The following is a 15,198-nucleotide window of genomic DNA, read 5'->3' as shown; positions in this document are numbered from 1 at the left end:
ACTGAGCATTTCAGTCAATGTACTGACATTGTTTTCCAACCCCATTATAATTGTTTGTGTTAGACATTTTTACAAAGGTTGTTCACTTCCTGAAGCTCTCTATCTGAACTTTTGCTGTGTGCTTGTCAGATGGATGGTCCACATTTGGCTGGGCTTCTCCTCAGCTCCTCATTTAGCTGATGCTTTGTTCACGCAGCTGAAGGCTGGCCTTTTGTCTGACAATATAAAAGAGCAACTCTATCAGTTGTGATCTTATGCCTCAGTGCATGCTGTATGAGCACAGTACTTTACAGCAGTTATTCCTTGGCATAAGGCTGAAGTGGGGTCTAGCAGTAACGCAGTGGGTCCTAAATGTTCAAATGTAAGAATGAATTGCAGTGATTGAATGAAATTTCATTGGGTTCCACTAGAGGACAGTCACAAGTCAACTACTGTATGCCTATACACCTATTAAGCTTGTATTTAAAAAATCAATTTGGAGTAAAGTTGCCAGCATTCTGTTTCTCTGTCTGTCCCTTCCATCACAAATATACATTTGGCAAAATATGTATTCACTGGCATATTCCCAATGGATACACAAACATCATTACTGTTTCCATGGTGTTGCTAAAATATTTTGTACTTGAATGATCATACAGAGAAATATATTAATCAGTAGTCAATGTAATATACACTCAGTGACCACTTACACTCGATAGACCTGTACACCAGCTTATTAATGCAAATATTTAATCAGCCAATCATGTGGCAGCAACTAAATGCATAAAAGTATGCAGACGTGGTCAAGAGGTTCAGCTGTTTTTCAGACCAAATGTCAGAATGGGGAAGAAATGTAATTAAGTGACTTTGACCATGGAATGATTGTTGGTGCCAGACAGGGTGGTTTGAGTATCTCTTTGGGATTTTCACTCACAACAGTCTCTTGAGTTTGCAGAGAATGGTTTGTCTTCGCAGAGCTGTTGGTTCTATGTGTTTTTGTGTGTGCTGTACATGTTCAGACTAAATTCATTTTTAATAGATGGTCCCCAATTAGGAGTAATCCTGTGATTCTACTTTTTCATTGGCCAGCAGGTTACAACCTATGTTTCCCTAAAACGTTAGGTCAACATGAAAATGAATTGAATTAATACATTCACCTTTGAACTAATTCATATTTATAATTACTATTATAAATAATAGAAATTGAAGGGTTGGTATAATCTTGAAATGAACATGACTGTGATAAAAAAAAAAAAAATGCCAACGTAAACGTTTCAATAATCTGAACCACAGTGTATATTCCACTAGGTGACAGCATTGTACAAGCTTTTTTCCCCATGGTGCTACCCTGATTGTATTGCTCATGCATAGGTGTTAGATAAAGGAAGGTTACAATTACAGTGCCCATTTTCAGGATGGGGTGGTCTGAATCTCTTTGGGGCGAAAATGTATAATAATACAATTATTATACAGAAGGCTATTACTGAGCTGTTGTGTTGTATTCTGTTTTGTAATTACATTTTGTTATATTACCTTCATTTAATGGACACTCTTATCCAGTAAATAAGATTCACAAGAGCTGGAGTAACTACAAAAAAAATAATTACATTCATTTATCCAGGCAATATTGGAGTGCTAAGTGGATTCTTTACCTTCCATATTTTCAGTAGTATACAAAAATGGTTTAAATGTTACAATAAATCTGTACATCTGGGAAAGCAAACCTGAACTATAAATATGTTAAATATGAGTTAAACGTGAGACCTTTCAGCTCATTTTAAATCAAGATTGCTTTTTATTTGCATTTCTTACTGTTTATAAATGACAAAAAAGGAAAAGAGCCCTGTGCAAAAGTTTGGGAACCCTTCATTGTTACTTTTTAAAAAGATGATTACTAAGGCTCAGACCCATGTGATTTACTCTTTAGGGTCAGGTGAGTATAATTCAAGGGCTGAACTTTTTATTCTGAAGTAACTCCATGACGTCTATAAAGTAGCCAACTGCAGTGGCTGTTCTGTCTGGTGTTAATAACCATGGCTTCCTCTAAACAGTTATATCAGGATATTATACAGGATATCAGAATGAAGATGATTGAGATTGAGAAGGCTACAAAAAATTCAAACTGCCTATTAAGCATCTGAAGTATGGAAAAGAAAACTTTGAGAAGCCTGAAGCCTTTTGGAATAATGTGCTTTGGAATGACGAAACCAAAGTTGAAGGTATCTTTTGGAGAAAAAAGGGTGAAGCCTTTGTAGAGAAGAACACCTTGTCAACTGTAAAGCATGGAGATGGATCCATTATGCTTTAGAGTTGTGTGGCAGCTGGGGGCACAGGAAATACTGTGCAAGTGGAAGGAAGAATGGATTGCACAAAATATCAATACATTCTAGGGGCTAATGTTTGAATGTCAGTCCAGACATTGGACATTAAAGTTGAAGAGAGTTTGGGTATTCCAGCAAGACAATGATCGAAAGCATACCTCAAAATGAACCATAAAGTTCCTCCAGGAAAGACGGATGAAGGTTTTGGAATGGCCACTGCAGTCCCCAGACTTTAATATAATTATAAATCTGTACATGCAAGGAGGCCAAAGAATATTTCTGAGCTAGAGGTTTTCTGCCACAAAGAAAGGGGAAAAATGTCATTGCTGGTTACAGGAAGCGTTTGTAAGCTGTTATAGTTGCCCAATGAGGACTACATAGTACTAACTGACAGGGTTCCCAAACTTTTGCACAGGACCTGTTTTGCTTTACAATTTGAAGAAATCTGTCATGTTTAACTTTGTACCATTTAGAGGTGAAGTTCACTTCTTTTCACCAAGATATTTATTGTAAAAGGCATTTTTTGCACACTGTACATTAAAGAAAACTATGCAAGGCAAGAACCAAACTATCCATAACGACCCCTTTGAAGAAAAACTTAAAGATACCATAACCTGAACTACTACACAAGGTGCGAGTGTATGAAGATGAGCAACAATTCAGTATCCTGGTCAAAGTTTGAGTGTATACAGGATGACTGGAAGGAGTCCACCTTGCATATATATATCCACAGGTGTAATGACTGGTTTGTAGTGTGCACTGCCACCTGACTATGGTGCCCTGTTCAGGTGAGATCTCAGGTGAAACTGCACAAAACTAAATCCTATGCAAGTTAGTTGTTTAGAAAACTCAGAAACTACACCTATGTGGAATCAGGTTCATTGCAGATGGGTCAAAAGAATACCCACTTACAGACAATGTGCTTCTTGAAGACTGATCATCTATAGCAATACCACGTGAGCCAATACACTTTCTGTGATGGTTCACTCTCTGGGTGTTTTAATGTTATTTCAGTTTTAGTGTATGTTTTTGATTGGCCAATGCAGCGCTTCTGCGCTAGATGTTTATAGAATGTTTATCTCCATACCTGCCAGCTTTATGGTGGCTGTTATAGGGGCTATTGATCAAATGGCCTATATCAGCTTTTTTTTAAATACAGCACACATTTATTTTTCCTTGTTTCTTCATTTTCTGTGAAAAACACAGAATCAGAGATGACAAAGTTAATGTGATCTCTGCAAACTAAAATGTTTTGTTTTTGTGCAATTCCAACTTACCAGAACAGAATAGCCTCCATGTCACTTTTCACCAACTTCCTGTAGACAACTCTATTGATAACATTGTCCTCAAACCAGATGTCAACACACCAAGTGATGATTCTTCTTTGATGTCTCAGCTCCTTTTATCATCTGTTGCAACATTTTAAATAAATGCCAGAAAATGTATATTTCCATATATAGTCCACAGCTTCTGGAAAAGAAGGAAAGCCAAGCATGGTACTGTTGTAATATGAATGTAATATATTTTCTTTGTCTGTTCAAGAAATGTGTTTGGGCAAGTACTTCCTTCACAATGTCACTAAAATATGAGCAGATGAGTAAATGTAAGTTTCCTCGGTGCTCATTGCATGGTCATTTATTCATGTATGGATTACCTGTGTAGATTCTGTGTAAAATCCCTCACAGAGAGACCTGCACTTGACAATTCTCTGATGAAGCCAGAATATGCATATAATGACCGTGTGGTATTTAACTGCCTAGATAATAAGATTTGCGTCGCATGATATAATCTTTTGATTAAATTCTGTATAGATTTAGTGCTAATTTAATCACGCAAAGTGGCATTCATTCAATGGTCTTTGATTACAGAATAATCCAACTAAGGGGGATTAAATAAATGCAGTTTAAACAAAAATAACCAAAAGGAACTGATTACTAATTTTCTAATTAGCATAATGTTCTTTATTGCCCCTCCCCCAACATATTATATTTCGTATTTATTCACATTTAATCTCTTTATTTGTCATCAGACCAGAAAGTCTAACATCCCTTGTTAATGTGCTGTTTTGTGGCCTACCCCCAACCAACTCCCACCCCCTATCACCAGCGCTTTAATGATATATCCTTTAAATCTTAGATATTTTGCTAATGACATGATGTCCATGGATATATTACCAGGGGTATGATAGAATCATTAATGGTAGTGTTTTAAAAATTATCTCCGACATTTTTGCGGTGCCTTCCTTGCTCCTCTCCATCTCTCCCTCCCGGACGCTGCTCATTGTTGTCTCCTTTTGAAGGAGTGTTATAAACACATTATGGATGGGTACATTAGTGACTGATGCAGAGACAGGGATCGCGTTGTTTTGGTGTGAGAGTGCATCATTAGAGAATGTTCCACTTGGTGGGGAAGCGCGTATTAACTGCGCTCGCAATGAAATGAGGTTGTGATAGATAGTTAAAGTTATAGAAAGCTATTAGGTTGAAATATGAACCTCTCAATTGTCATAATGAAGCGCGGGGGCTATTTGCGCGGCGATCAGTGCGTTAGGAGACAATTGGAATCTGTAATGACAGACGCGATACATTACAGGCGATGGGGTTTAGGGCTTTAAGGTAGAAAATGTAATCAGATCCGGAAAAGATGTCACAGGGCTTCCATTAACCTACTGTTCAGAGCCTAGGAGCTCCTCTTTTGTGTTACCCCTCTTTTTTGCGGGGTCGAGGAGTGGCGCGTGGGGATTGATACGGACTCTCTGCGTCAAATCGCCTTTGAAAGCAATGATAGGTAAAGCTATCTAAAACCAGAACTTCCAGAAACAACCGTCTAGAGTCTTGCTGTAAAGCAGAGCAAACTCAGCGGCCTAACAAAGGTTATTTTAGCACAGGACCAAGCTATTAAGGTTCATGTAACAGGGCAAAGACGTATCTATTACGGAGGCATTTACACGGGCTGATTAGCTCTAATCTGGTAAATTGCACCTTGGATCAATGACCTTTTCCAGCGGTGTGATTTGCTGCTTGAGCAGGGCTAATCAAGATGAGCAAAATGGGCACTAGGCATTTTGCAGACTCCCTGTAAGGTGCATTTCTTATACTTCTGTTCCTGAAATGTTATATTAGAATACAGTACTGTGATCAAATATATTTTTTATAAGAAGAAGAAGTTAAATAATTATTTTCATTCCACAATTAAAAAAAAACAATTATTGGTGGCAATTATGTGGAATATTCAGACATACTTGAAAAGTGTGAATTCATCCCACAGTCTTAGCTGAGCACCTGTATACCTTAGTGCAAACTAAGTGTAGTCTACTATATGTTGTATTACAAGTAAACATTAGAAACTACACGCAGTGGCTACTTTATTAGGTACACCCACTTGTTCATGCAAATTGCCTGCTCCTCCAAACCATGTGGCTGCAACTCAGTATATGAAGCATGCAGATTTTATTTGTTGTTCAACCAAACATTACAGGCAAGACGGGTGATTTTGACAGTGGTATGATTTTCAATGCATCTCAGAAACAGCTGCCCTCCTGGGATTTTCATGCTCTTTTCATGCACTGTATGTCCAAGGATTACATAGAATGGCATAAATCCATAGATAGTGCAGGCTTCTGGTGGTGATGTAATGGTGTGGGGAATGTTTTCATGGCACACATTAAGTCCCTTAATACCAAGTGATCATTTGAATGCCACAGCATACCTAAGCATTTTCGCTGACCATGTGCATCTCTTTCTGGCCACGGTCTACCCTTTTTCAAATGGATAGTTCCAGTAGGATAATGTGACTTCTCACAAAGCACACATCATCTCAAGCTGGTTCCAAGAACATGACTTCAGTCCCCATATCTCAATCCAATAGTACCTTAGGGATGGAACAACATGGAGGTTTGCAGCATGAATTGAATTTGTGACTGAAAAAAGAACAGTATGCAGGAACTGTGTGATGGTCTCATGTCAGCACAGATCAAAATCTGTAAGTAATGTTTCCAGCACCACATTGAATCCATGCCGCAAAACAGGGTGGTCTGGAGGCAAAAAGGGCCTCCAACCTGGTACATAATGTCCAGACCTGCTGTGTGGACATGGTAGATAACTTAATAATTAATAGTAGTAATCAGAGAACACACCTGTGTTGGCACCACTGATATGAAATACATAAATATGAAATCAATGACTGAGATGATCCAGGTAATCCTTTCCTAATATGTCTTTATAAATAGGTTGTATCAGCATCTTTCTGATCTGCAGGCTAAATAATAAGGCTGCACAAATTCAATGCCTTTAAGCGCCATGGATAACATCAATAGCCATAATAAGGGCAATTGATGTTATCATGATTCATTAGATTAAAAGAGACCAGTGGTACTAAGTTTAGGTAAGTCCATCAAACCAAACTAAAAGAAGTCTAATTAAATCATTTAAAAATGTGGAAAATCGCCACTTATTTATTTTTATCAACTGCGCATTCCTTGGTTATTCCAAAGTTTTTTTTCAAGTTTTTTTAAATGTTTAAATTAAATTGAATATGCTATTATTGTATTATTCAATTATATATGCATTTCATTATTGAATTACAGTTTTAATGGAAATTTGATTCAATACATTTTACCATGGGCAAGCATGTCCAATTGCCAGAGTAACAATCAAACAAGTAAGTCATATTATAAGAATGAAATTACTATTTGAGATAATTCAGTGATTTAAGCATGGCCATTAACAGTTTTAACAACAGCTGACTTCACAAGGAAGCAGTGTTGGCTCCTTGCTGTTGGTGGCTGGAATTACGCTCAAGAAAAGACAAGGCCAAATTTCATAAATGAAAGTTATGGGGTGTTATAAAGAACCTTAAGGCCATGATCACTTAACCATCCCAACCATCCTAGTTTTCAACTAGTCAACTTACATTTGACTGGGCAGACAGTTGGATTTAACTTGGATTTAATAAAATAAGATACAATATGTATTATTTGTAATTTCATTTTCAAATTGATATTCTACTAATTAAGAATCAGGAAGTAGCAGGCATAGTTTAATGCTATGACATTTTTATTGCATGGAGGTGTTAAGGTACATGATTGGATGTAATTGTTTCCGTTCCTGTAACATTTTATTTTCAATTTATTTTTGTCAAATTTAGTCCTGAAATCCTGAATGTTGCTCATTGCATTTTATGCCATCAAATTCAGTCCAATTACATAATTTGCAATGCTCATTTCCACTAATTTAACACATAATTGCAATTCAATTCGGAGGCAACCCCCAACCATGGCATGCTGTATGATTGCTTAATTAAGTTTTCTAGTCTAGAATTCAAACAGGCGGTGAGGGTCAGGACAAAAGCATCTTGACTCATTCCTCTTTTTTTTTGTGTCCAAGAAAATACAGGATCACAGTGTCTTGCATTCATCTTAAGATAAGCATGTGATCAGTTAAGTGGCAATGCCACTGCAGCTGTGTGTTTTCTAAACAGTTGAAGTTGAATTGAATTTGTTGCTTCTGAAGAGATTTCTCCAGAGGTACTTCACCGGCTTTCAGAAAACACAATTTATCACCACCAGGCACTGGACAAACACCCTTCTGAAGAGCAGGGAGCAATGACGTGCCCTATTGTGGCCAGCCATAGATGTCAATGATGCCAGTAGGCTGCCTCAGGGTCACACTGAAGTAGCGTCTGTTTCCTGACTGGTACACAGACACCTCTGGTTGATTAGTACAACAGAAGCAATCTAAAGCATTTAGCACAGGTGCTAGGTAAAACAGAAGAATGAAAAGTAAAGCAATAATACCTGCATACCACTGTAAATGCTCCCTGGTGATATTTATTAAAGTGAGCTAGACAGATGTTTGGTTGACAACAGCTGGCCTCACGTGAGTCTGCACACACAGGAGGTGGCCAAAGCCCAAGAATAGGTGATCCTCCTTCACCTGCATTATATAACACCTTTCATTGTACTGTACATGTGTGTTTCTTTTTATTTACGTACTTTTCACTCATTAAAATGTATTTTAATTGACTGATTCTGTTGGCGATTGTTTGAAATTGCCTACTGCACAAAGCAGCCGGTCCGTTTTGCCGTAAACTCAATATAAATTCAGTACAAACTATATAACACATGTACATACGCGCAGACAATCCACTCATGCGTAATCTTACAATGCGCGAACATGTTCAGTAACATTTTGACATATTTTAGCATTAATTGCGAACTGCAATGCACTAGTAGCCTACTTTTGTAGTTGCAACAAAATCCTTTTTTTTTTTTTTTTTTACTGTCCAGTATTATTTAATTAGCTTCTAGTCACAGATAAGGTGGGTTTCATTCATTTTTCTCTCTGATTACTGCCTCCTGCTTCTGAACCCAAATCAGAATTAAGAGGCGCATAATCAGCAGGAACTAATTGTCTAATTGCACTAATAAGTAGCGACAGACTCATTAGCCGTTTTAAGTGTCCAGTTGATAACGTTGCTTCTCATTGTCGAGGTTGCGTGCAAAAATGGCAGACTGCCCCACCGAAACAGCCGTTCTTAACGGCAGACGGGAAATAAAGCACTGTTGATGTCAGGAGGGAGCCGCGCGGGCAGGAGGGTGCGGCGGGTGACGGCCTGTTCTTTTTTTTTTTAAGAGGAAAACTCTCCGCTCCTACGAAAATTGAAATGGCCACCATTTGAGAAATGAATTTATCGAAGTCTCTGTCTTTTTTCCCCATTAGTAAGTGTTTAGTTCAGCGTTTTAAATAATTGCGTTACCAGGAATGATATTTAAAATACATTTGGGAGTCAATGAGGCGGGAAAGTGCCTACATGTTTTTCTGATGACACCCGGGCCATTTGGAAGACATCAAAGTAGAGAGGAGGTAGCCCAGATGCATATTATAAACTCATTATGGATATCATTTAAAAGGATACACTTCAGCAGCAAATACAATATTCCCCGTCTCTCTCTGGTAATGTGTGTTTGCAAAGTCGAAACTCTTAGATGCCTTCAGTTAATGTGACATCTATTATCGAACTGTAAAATCGAATAAATTGCATTGATTTCCATACCAGCATGGTCGTTAAGGTATGGACGGGACACTATTATGAGCCAATGTTTTCAAATGGAAATGAGCAGAAAGCATGCTATCTTTAAAGAAATAATATCAAGAATGCTTTCAAAGCATGAATTCATGGCCATGCGTTTCAGTTTGTGAGGAGGGCATCCTGTTTTATGGTGTATTAAATATTCATTTTTGGGCCGCATTTGACATTTTTCTAATGGGACAGATGGACGAAAACAACTAAATTAGGCATGTTAAATGCCTTTCAGAAAGGGTTAAAATCAATAAATGGATAACGTGTAACATGTTACATGAAATAAATTGTTATTTCCTTGTGTCTTTTGTAGCACTGAAAGATCAACAACTGTTCAACTGTTTCTTTACCTTGTAAGATACTGGAATGTTTGGAAAGCTGGCAAATTTTCTTTTAATGTGTAAATATTTTATCAGAGAACCCCGTAGACTCGTACTCCTTGTAATCTATCAATGCGCACAGCAATTATTGACATGACTGGCTCCTGGATTCAGAAGAAGACAAGTTGATTGCATGACATGTCTGTTCTCCTGGAGGGCCAGCAGAAAACTCTGAATGGGGTGGCCAAAGAGGGGCGAGGGATTTTTAGATGGTGGTCATAGTACCAAACTGGTAACTGGTAACAGGTAACTGGTAAACTGTAATAACGTTGAATACGTTTTTTTTTCTTTGCTCCACCAGACCTTACTTCACAATATAGTTTGCATATGATAAAACAATTAATGCTCATGTCTCTCAGGAGGGAAGTTATATTTATGCAAATCAGTGGAAAACTAAACTAAAAAATAGTTTACCGTTGCCATTGATACAGCTGCTAGCACAGCCAATACAACCTTTCACACATCATGCAGATAAACATTTAAGAAAGGCACAAGAAATGAAAATAATAATGTAGCTATTCAATCTTCTCCTTTAATAGAGAACTTTGGCGGGTGGAGTGACAACAGGGGTGGCCACGTATTAACCATGGGTAGTCCCTCACCACTCCCTAGATATGCCCACGATGTCCACTGCTGTCTCATCAAAATAACAATCACCTTTAGATATCAGCTTAATTTCTCAAAGATTCCCAGACTGCACTGAAAAATTAAACATGCTCAACAGGAACAGGTTTTCTTAACTTCCAGTTGAAGGCCCACTAAACTGTTTCCTACCGTGATTCCATTAATCAGCTCTGTGGCCTCATATTAGCTGTAATTCATTGATTTTAGGCTACCTTGCATTAGTGAACAATTATTTTATTGACGTTAACACAAATGCTTTTTAAACTAATTCAACTTTATGAACAGAATGTTATTGCGGGGAAAAGCCAAGTGACATCAACCACCATTTATGACGATGGCTGCAGTCATTGCCTGAAGCAGTGCTTTACTGGTCCATCGCTTGCTTTGCCTACCTGCAAAGACATGGCATAGTGGGTGCATTTTACCTGGTGACTCTCTTACAACCACAGACAGTACTTTACCAACACAGTCAGGATGGATGGTAAATTAAAAAAGCACCCAGTGTAAATCCTTTGCCTCAGAAGTAAATAATTAACTGCCTTGATAAGTCAGTGTCATTATACAAGGTTATACAATGTGAGGGTGTGATCTTTGTGCTTCATGGTTTTAGTCAGAGTTGGGGTCAATTCCATTTAATTTCAGTGAATTGAGGGAATGAAGTGTAATTTAATGGACATTACAGGCGTTTCTCAGATAAATTTAGATAAACCATATTAGTCATGATGCATAGCTGCATACTGCCCTGTATGCAAGTGGTGTGCACAAAATGACAACTGCAGCCAGTGTCTTACATCACGTGTTAAGTGACAAACCATGTAAGAATGGACCTAAAGTAGTTCAGGTGCTGTGCTTATGCTGTAGTCATAGCCCCACGCACAGATTTAGCTTACAGACTGAGACACTGAGTGACTGCTATGCTGCTCTGATGCAAAACAAAGCATCATGAACTGGAGCATTGCTATTCCTAGCCCTGCCTCCCCATTCCAGCCACCCAGCCCAAAGAGACCTGCAAGTGGCAGGAACAGCATGACGTCATAGAGCCGTCATCACAGCAGGGTGGGACTGGTGGATGAGCTCAGAGCTCAGGAGAAGATGGTGCATGCTGCAGTGGAATTGTCCCAGTGCATCTTGGGAAAGACTATTGTTTGTCATGAACACATTTCCCTCTGTCTAAGACAAGGTCCAGGTCTCTGAATGAATAGATGCATGATAAATAATGAATACTGAAGCAGACTACCGCACGGTTAAACACCGAAAAGGTGAAAAGCTTTCTACTTTACAACTCCTGGCAATGTCCAGGCAGCAAATACTGCATGTGGAAAAAGGTCTGAAGATGTGAAAGTGGTATTGTATATGAGCTCTACAACTGTACAACTGCAGAATACAAAGGGCAAGTGGACGCATAGACAACATCACTCAGGCACCGTTTCATTGCAACAGATAGGCATCATGGGTAAACAGTTATGCATTACGAATAATACAGGATGGTGTGACTGAGCATAGGCAGATGATTGAGACAAAATGGTTTTTCAAAAAATTGTGGGAGATGTTTTCAGATGTATATAAATACAGCATGTAAGCGCATGCTTTTGTGTGTGTGTGTGTGTGTGTGTGTGTTTGTTTGTGTGTTTGGCAGATTGTGTTGCATTGATTTAAAGTAAAAAAGGAAATGTTTTCATTGTATAGCTTTAATGTTTCATGCTGTGGGCACCAGGCTGACAACTGCCCAAAGCCTCCATGTCACTTAGCGGAAATGTCTCCCGTATTTTTAGCAATATCGAGGCTCATAAAGTACGGTGGAACATTTTTTGCGGGGTCCGTTTTCCTCCAGCCTCGCCAAATAATTGCTCATCAGTCAAATGTAGCATGTCTGTGGGACGCCCAGAGAGCGAGCGCCGAGCTTTAATTGTGTGCCGTCCCGCCGCTGGCCGTGGGGCCCGGCGAGAAGAGCGCTGGCTCCCGCTCTGCCCCTAATGTCCGCTAATGTGGGACCAGCGCCGGGGCCGTCTGATGTGCAGAGAGACGGAGGGAGGGAGCGAGGGAGAGACAGAGGGAGGGAGCGAGGGAGGAGGGGAGGGACGGAGGGAGGGAGGGCGGTGTTCATACGGGAGCAGGTCCCTGTTCCAGAAATGTCACGTTCCCAGTTCGACTAAAAGGCCAGATTGAAAGATGAGTGCAGAGCATGGTGGAAAAAAAAATCTACATCATAATCTGATTAGCATATTCATTTTCTATGAATGTGTGAACATAATATGTAGTATTGTATTTTCACGGGGTTCAGTTCTTATTTGATCAATTCATTCATTCAAAATAAAAGGTATATTTATATTTATATATTTTAAAAATATATTATTGTACCATTTTTACTTCCCAGCTCTGGGAAGTGCCTCTCGTTTGCACTCCTTTGCACCAGCTTTGCAGTTTGAAAGAGTATGTTTTATGCACATCGGATGCAGGAAGACTGCTAGCACCTAATTATTTTTTAAAATATTTTTTACAATTATTTATTTGATTAAGCTATATATATATATATATATATATACATTTTGTTTTAAGACAGTGAATATTACACAGAGCCCCCATAGACACCCTACGTAAAAAAAATTGGAAATCTGTACTCGGTTTGCCAATCCGTACCTTGCCTTTGCAAGACTGAGGGTACGGATTGGCAAACCGAACGCGTGCTTTGCAAGACTGAGGGTATGGATTGGCAAACCGAACGCATGCATTGCAAGACTGAGGGTATGGATTGGCAAAACAAATACATGGATTGCAAAACCGAGAGTACAGATTTCCAGACATAAATATATATATATATATATATATATATTTTTTATAGCAGTTGAAATTGTACTTCCCTCTAGGGTCTTTCAGCGAACTTATCCCTGGTTATGGGTATGCACTTTGTTGTACGTCGCTCTGGATAAGAGCGTCTGCCAAATGCCAATAATGTAATAATGGAATGTAATTTAATCTGGGGTTACCAGGGGGGCTCTGTAGTATTATAACTCACACAACCTTATAAAAACCTCCTGCCTCTAGTGGGTCTTTATCAGTGTTAGAATTTGTTCAAATTGAAAATATTAATTTGCTTACAATGCACATGCCAATAATCACATGCATTTATCACAGTTATGCCTGATATGCATGCATCATTCTATTTCATTTTCACTGCCAATTAAATTACAATTGGTGAATTATAAATGAAAATATCTGTTGTCATGCTCTGTATTCTCCTGTCACGTTTTTCGAATTACTTGTGCGTTTTACACGTTTGTCCTCTGTCGCTTTCCATAGCCCTGTCATCTCGTTATTTGGTTATCCAGTCTTGTTACCTGATCTCCGTTTGCACACCTGTTCATCACTGCTACCTCATTTGTCTGTGTATTTATACCTGCCCTTTTCTGTGTATCAGTTGACCCCGACTACGTCCTGGATTATCCCTGCTGTGTCTGGTAGCCCTGTTTACGAACTCTTGCCTGTATTAATGATAACAAACTATGTTACCTGTGATATTCCTGTCTGCTCGTATCTGACCATTGCCTGCCTGACCTGCTATTTCTTGAATAAAGAAGGCCAGATTATTCCCTGTTTATGGTGGGTTCCTGTGTTCTGAGCCCTGACACTTCTGGATGTTAGGACAAAATGACAGATTATTTCTGACTGATTAAAGAGAAAGCTATCAAGAATCCATTTACACATGATTGTTTCCCCTAATATTACAATTAAAGTTGAGTAATGGAAAAATCTGGCTAATAGCAATTGGGAGCAGAGAATGACATAAATGCGGTCAGAAAATATTGTTTAAATAAAAACATTTTAAATGTATTAAAGTATATCATGCTGTTTAGATGTGATCTCATTACAGATTGTGTTGCATCATATTTTATATTTCATTCCTAACCTGCAGGAAAATGTTGTAACATAGTGCTTGGTACAGTCACTGAGTCAGATGGAGAATGGCCAGAAATGAATCAGTTGTAGTACTAATTTAATCAAAGAAAATCTAAGCATAGGTAACTGAAATGTGATTACCCGTTGGTAATAAATAAGCAAAACTGACCCTCTGACTTCCTGAATTACATTAGACCACATGTCCAAATACAGGACATACAGTCTAATCTGTCAAAAAGTTGTCATTTGTTCAGTCCTATTAACAAGGCTGTGCTGTGCCAGGGTGCACAGTGGGTTCATTGAACCCATCAGACTGCAGGCAGGTGGCTGTGACTGGATTGAGCTGAACTAAAGAGCACTGAGCCCCAGTGTGGCTGAACTTGACTCTACTGCACACACTCAGTCTGGCACCCTGGCCTGTGCTCTACTTTTCAGAGCTAGACACCTGTTCTGCCTTATCGGGACTGAAAGGGAATAGCATTCAGCCCCGACTGGGTGCTGGGTTCATTAGTTCTACAAATCAGTATGTCATAAGAACAACATAGACTGCTTTTAATATGCTTTCAATGACAATAACAGTGTTTTAGGTTGTGTTTCATTTTCTTTCTTTGAAGGAAGTGGGACAAATACAGGCTGGGAAAGCTCCTCACACATCTCCATGTTTTATTTCTAAATGTCTTTTTTAGTGAGTGGGTGGCAGTGTAGCACAATGGTTCGGGGGTTTGGGGCTGCAAATGTAATATGTGACATTGGAGCCTTTTGTGTTTCAGCTGAATTCAAGGGAAGTCTTTTTCCCACACAAAGTGAGTACAGTTCAAACGGAATACAAGATACATTATTCATTAGTTCAGTGCTGTTCATTCTCATCTTAACTTTAATGTAGTTATCCATTGATATACTGTATATACTCCTTTTATAGT

The sequence above is a fragment of the Conger conger genome, chromosome 9, assembly GCF_963514075.1.
Source record: "Conger conger chromosome 9, fConCon1.1, whole genome shotgun sequence".
In the NCBI taxonomy this organism is placed as follows: domain Eukaryota; kingdom Metazoa; phylum Chordata; class Actinopteri; order Anguilliformes; family Congridae; genus Conger; species Conger conger.
This window is presented reverse-complemented; position numbering follows the sequence as displayed.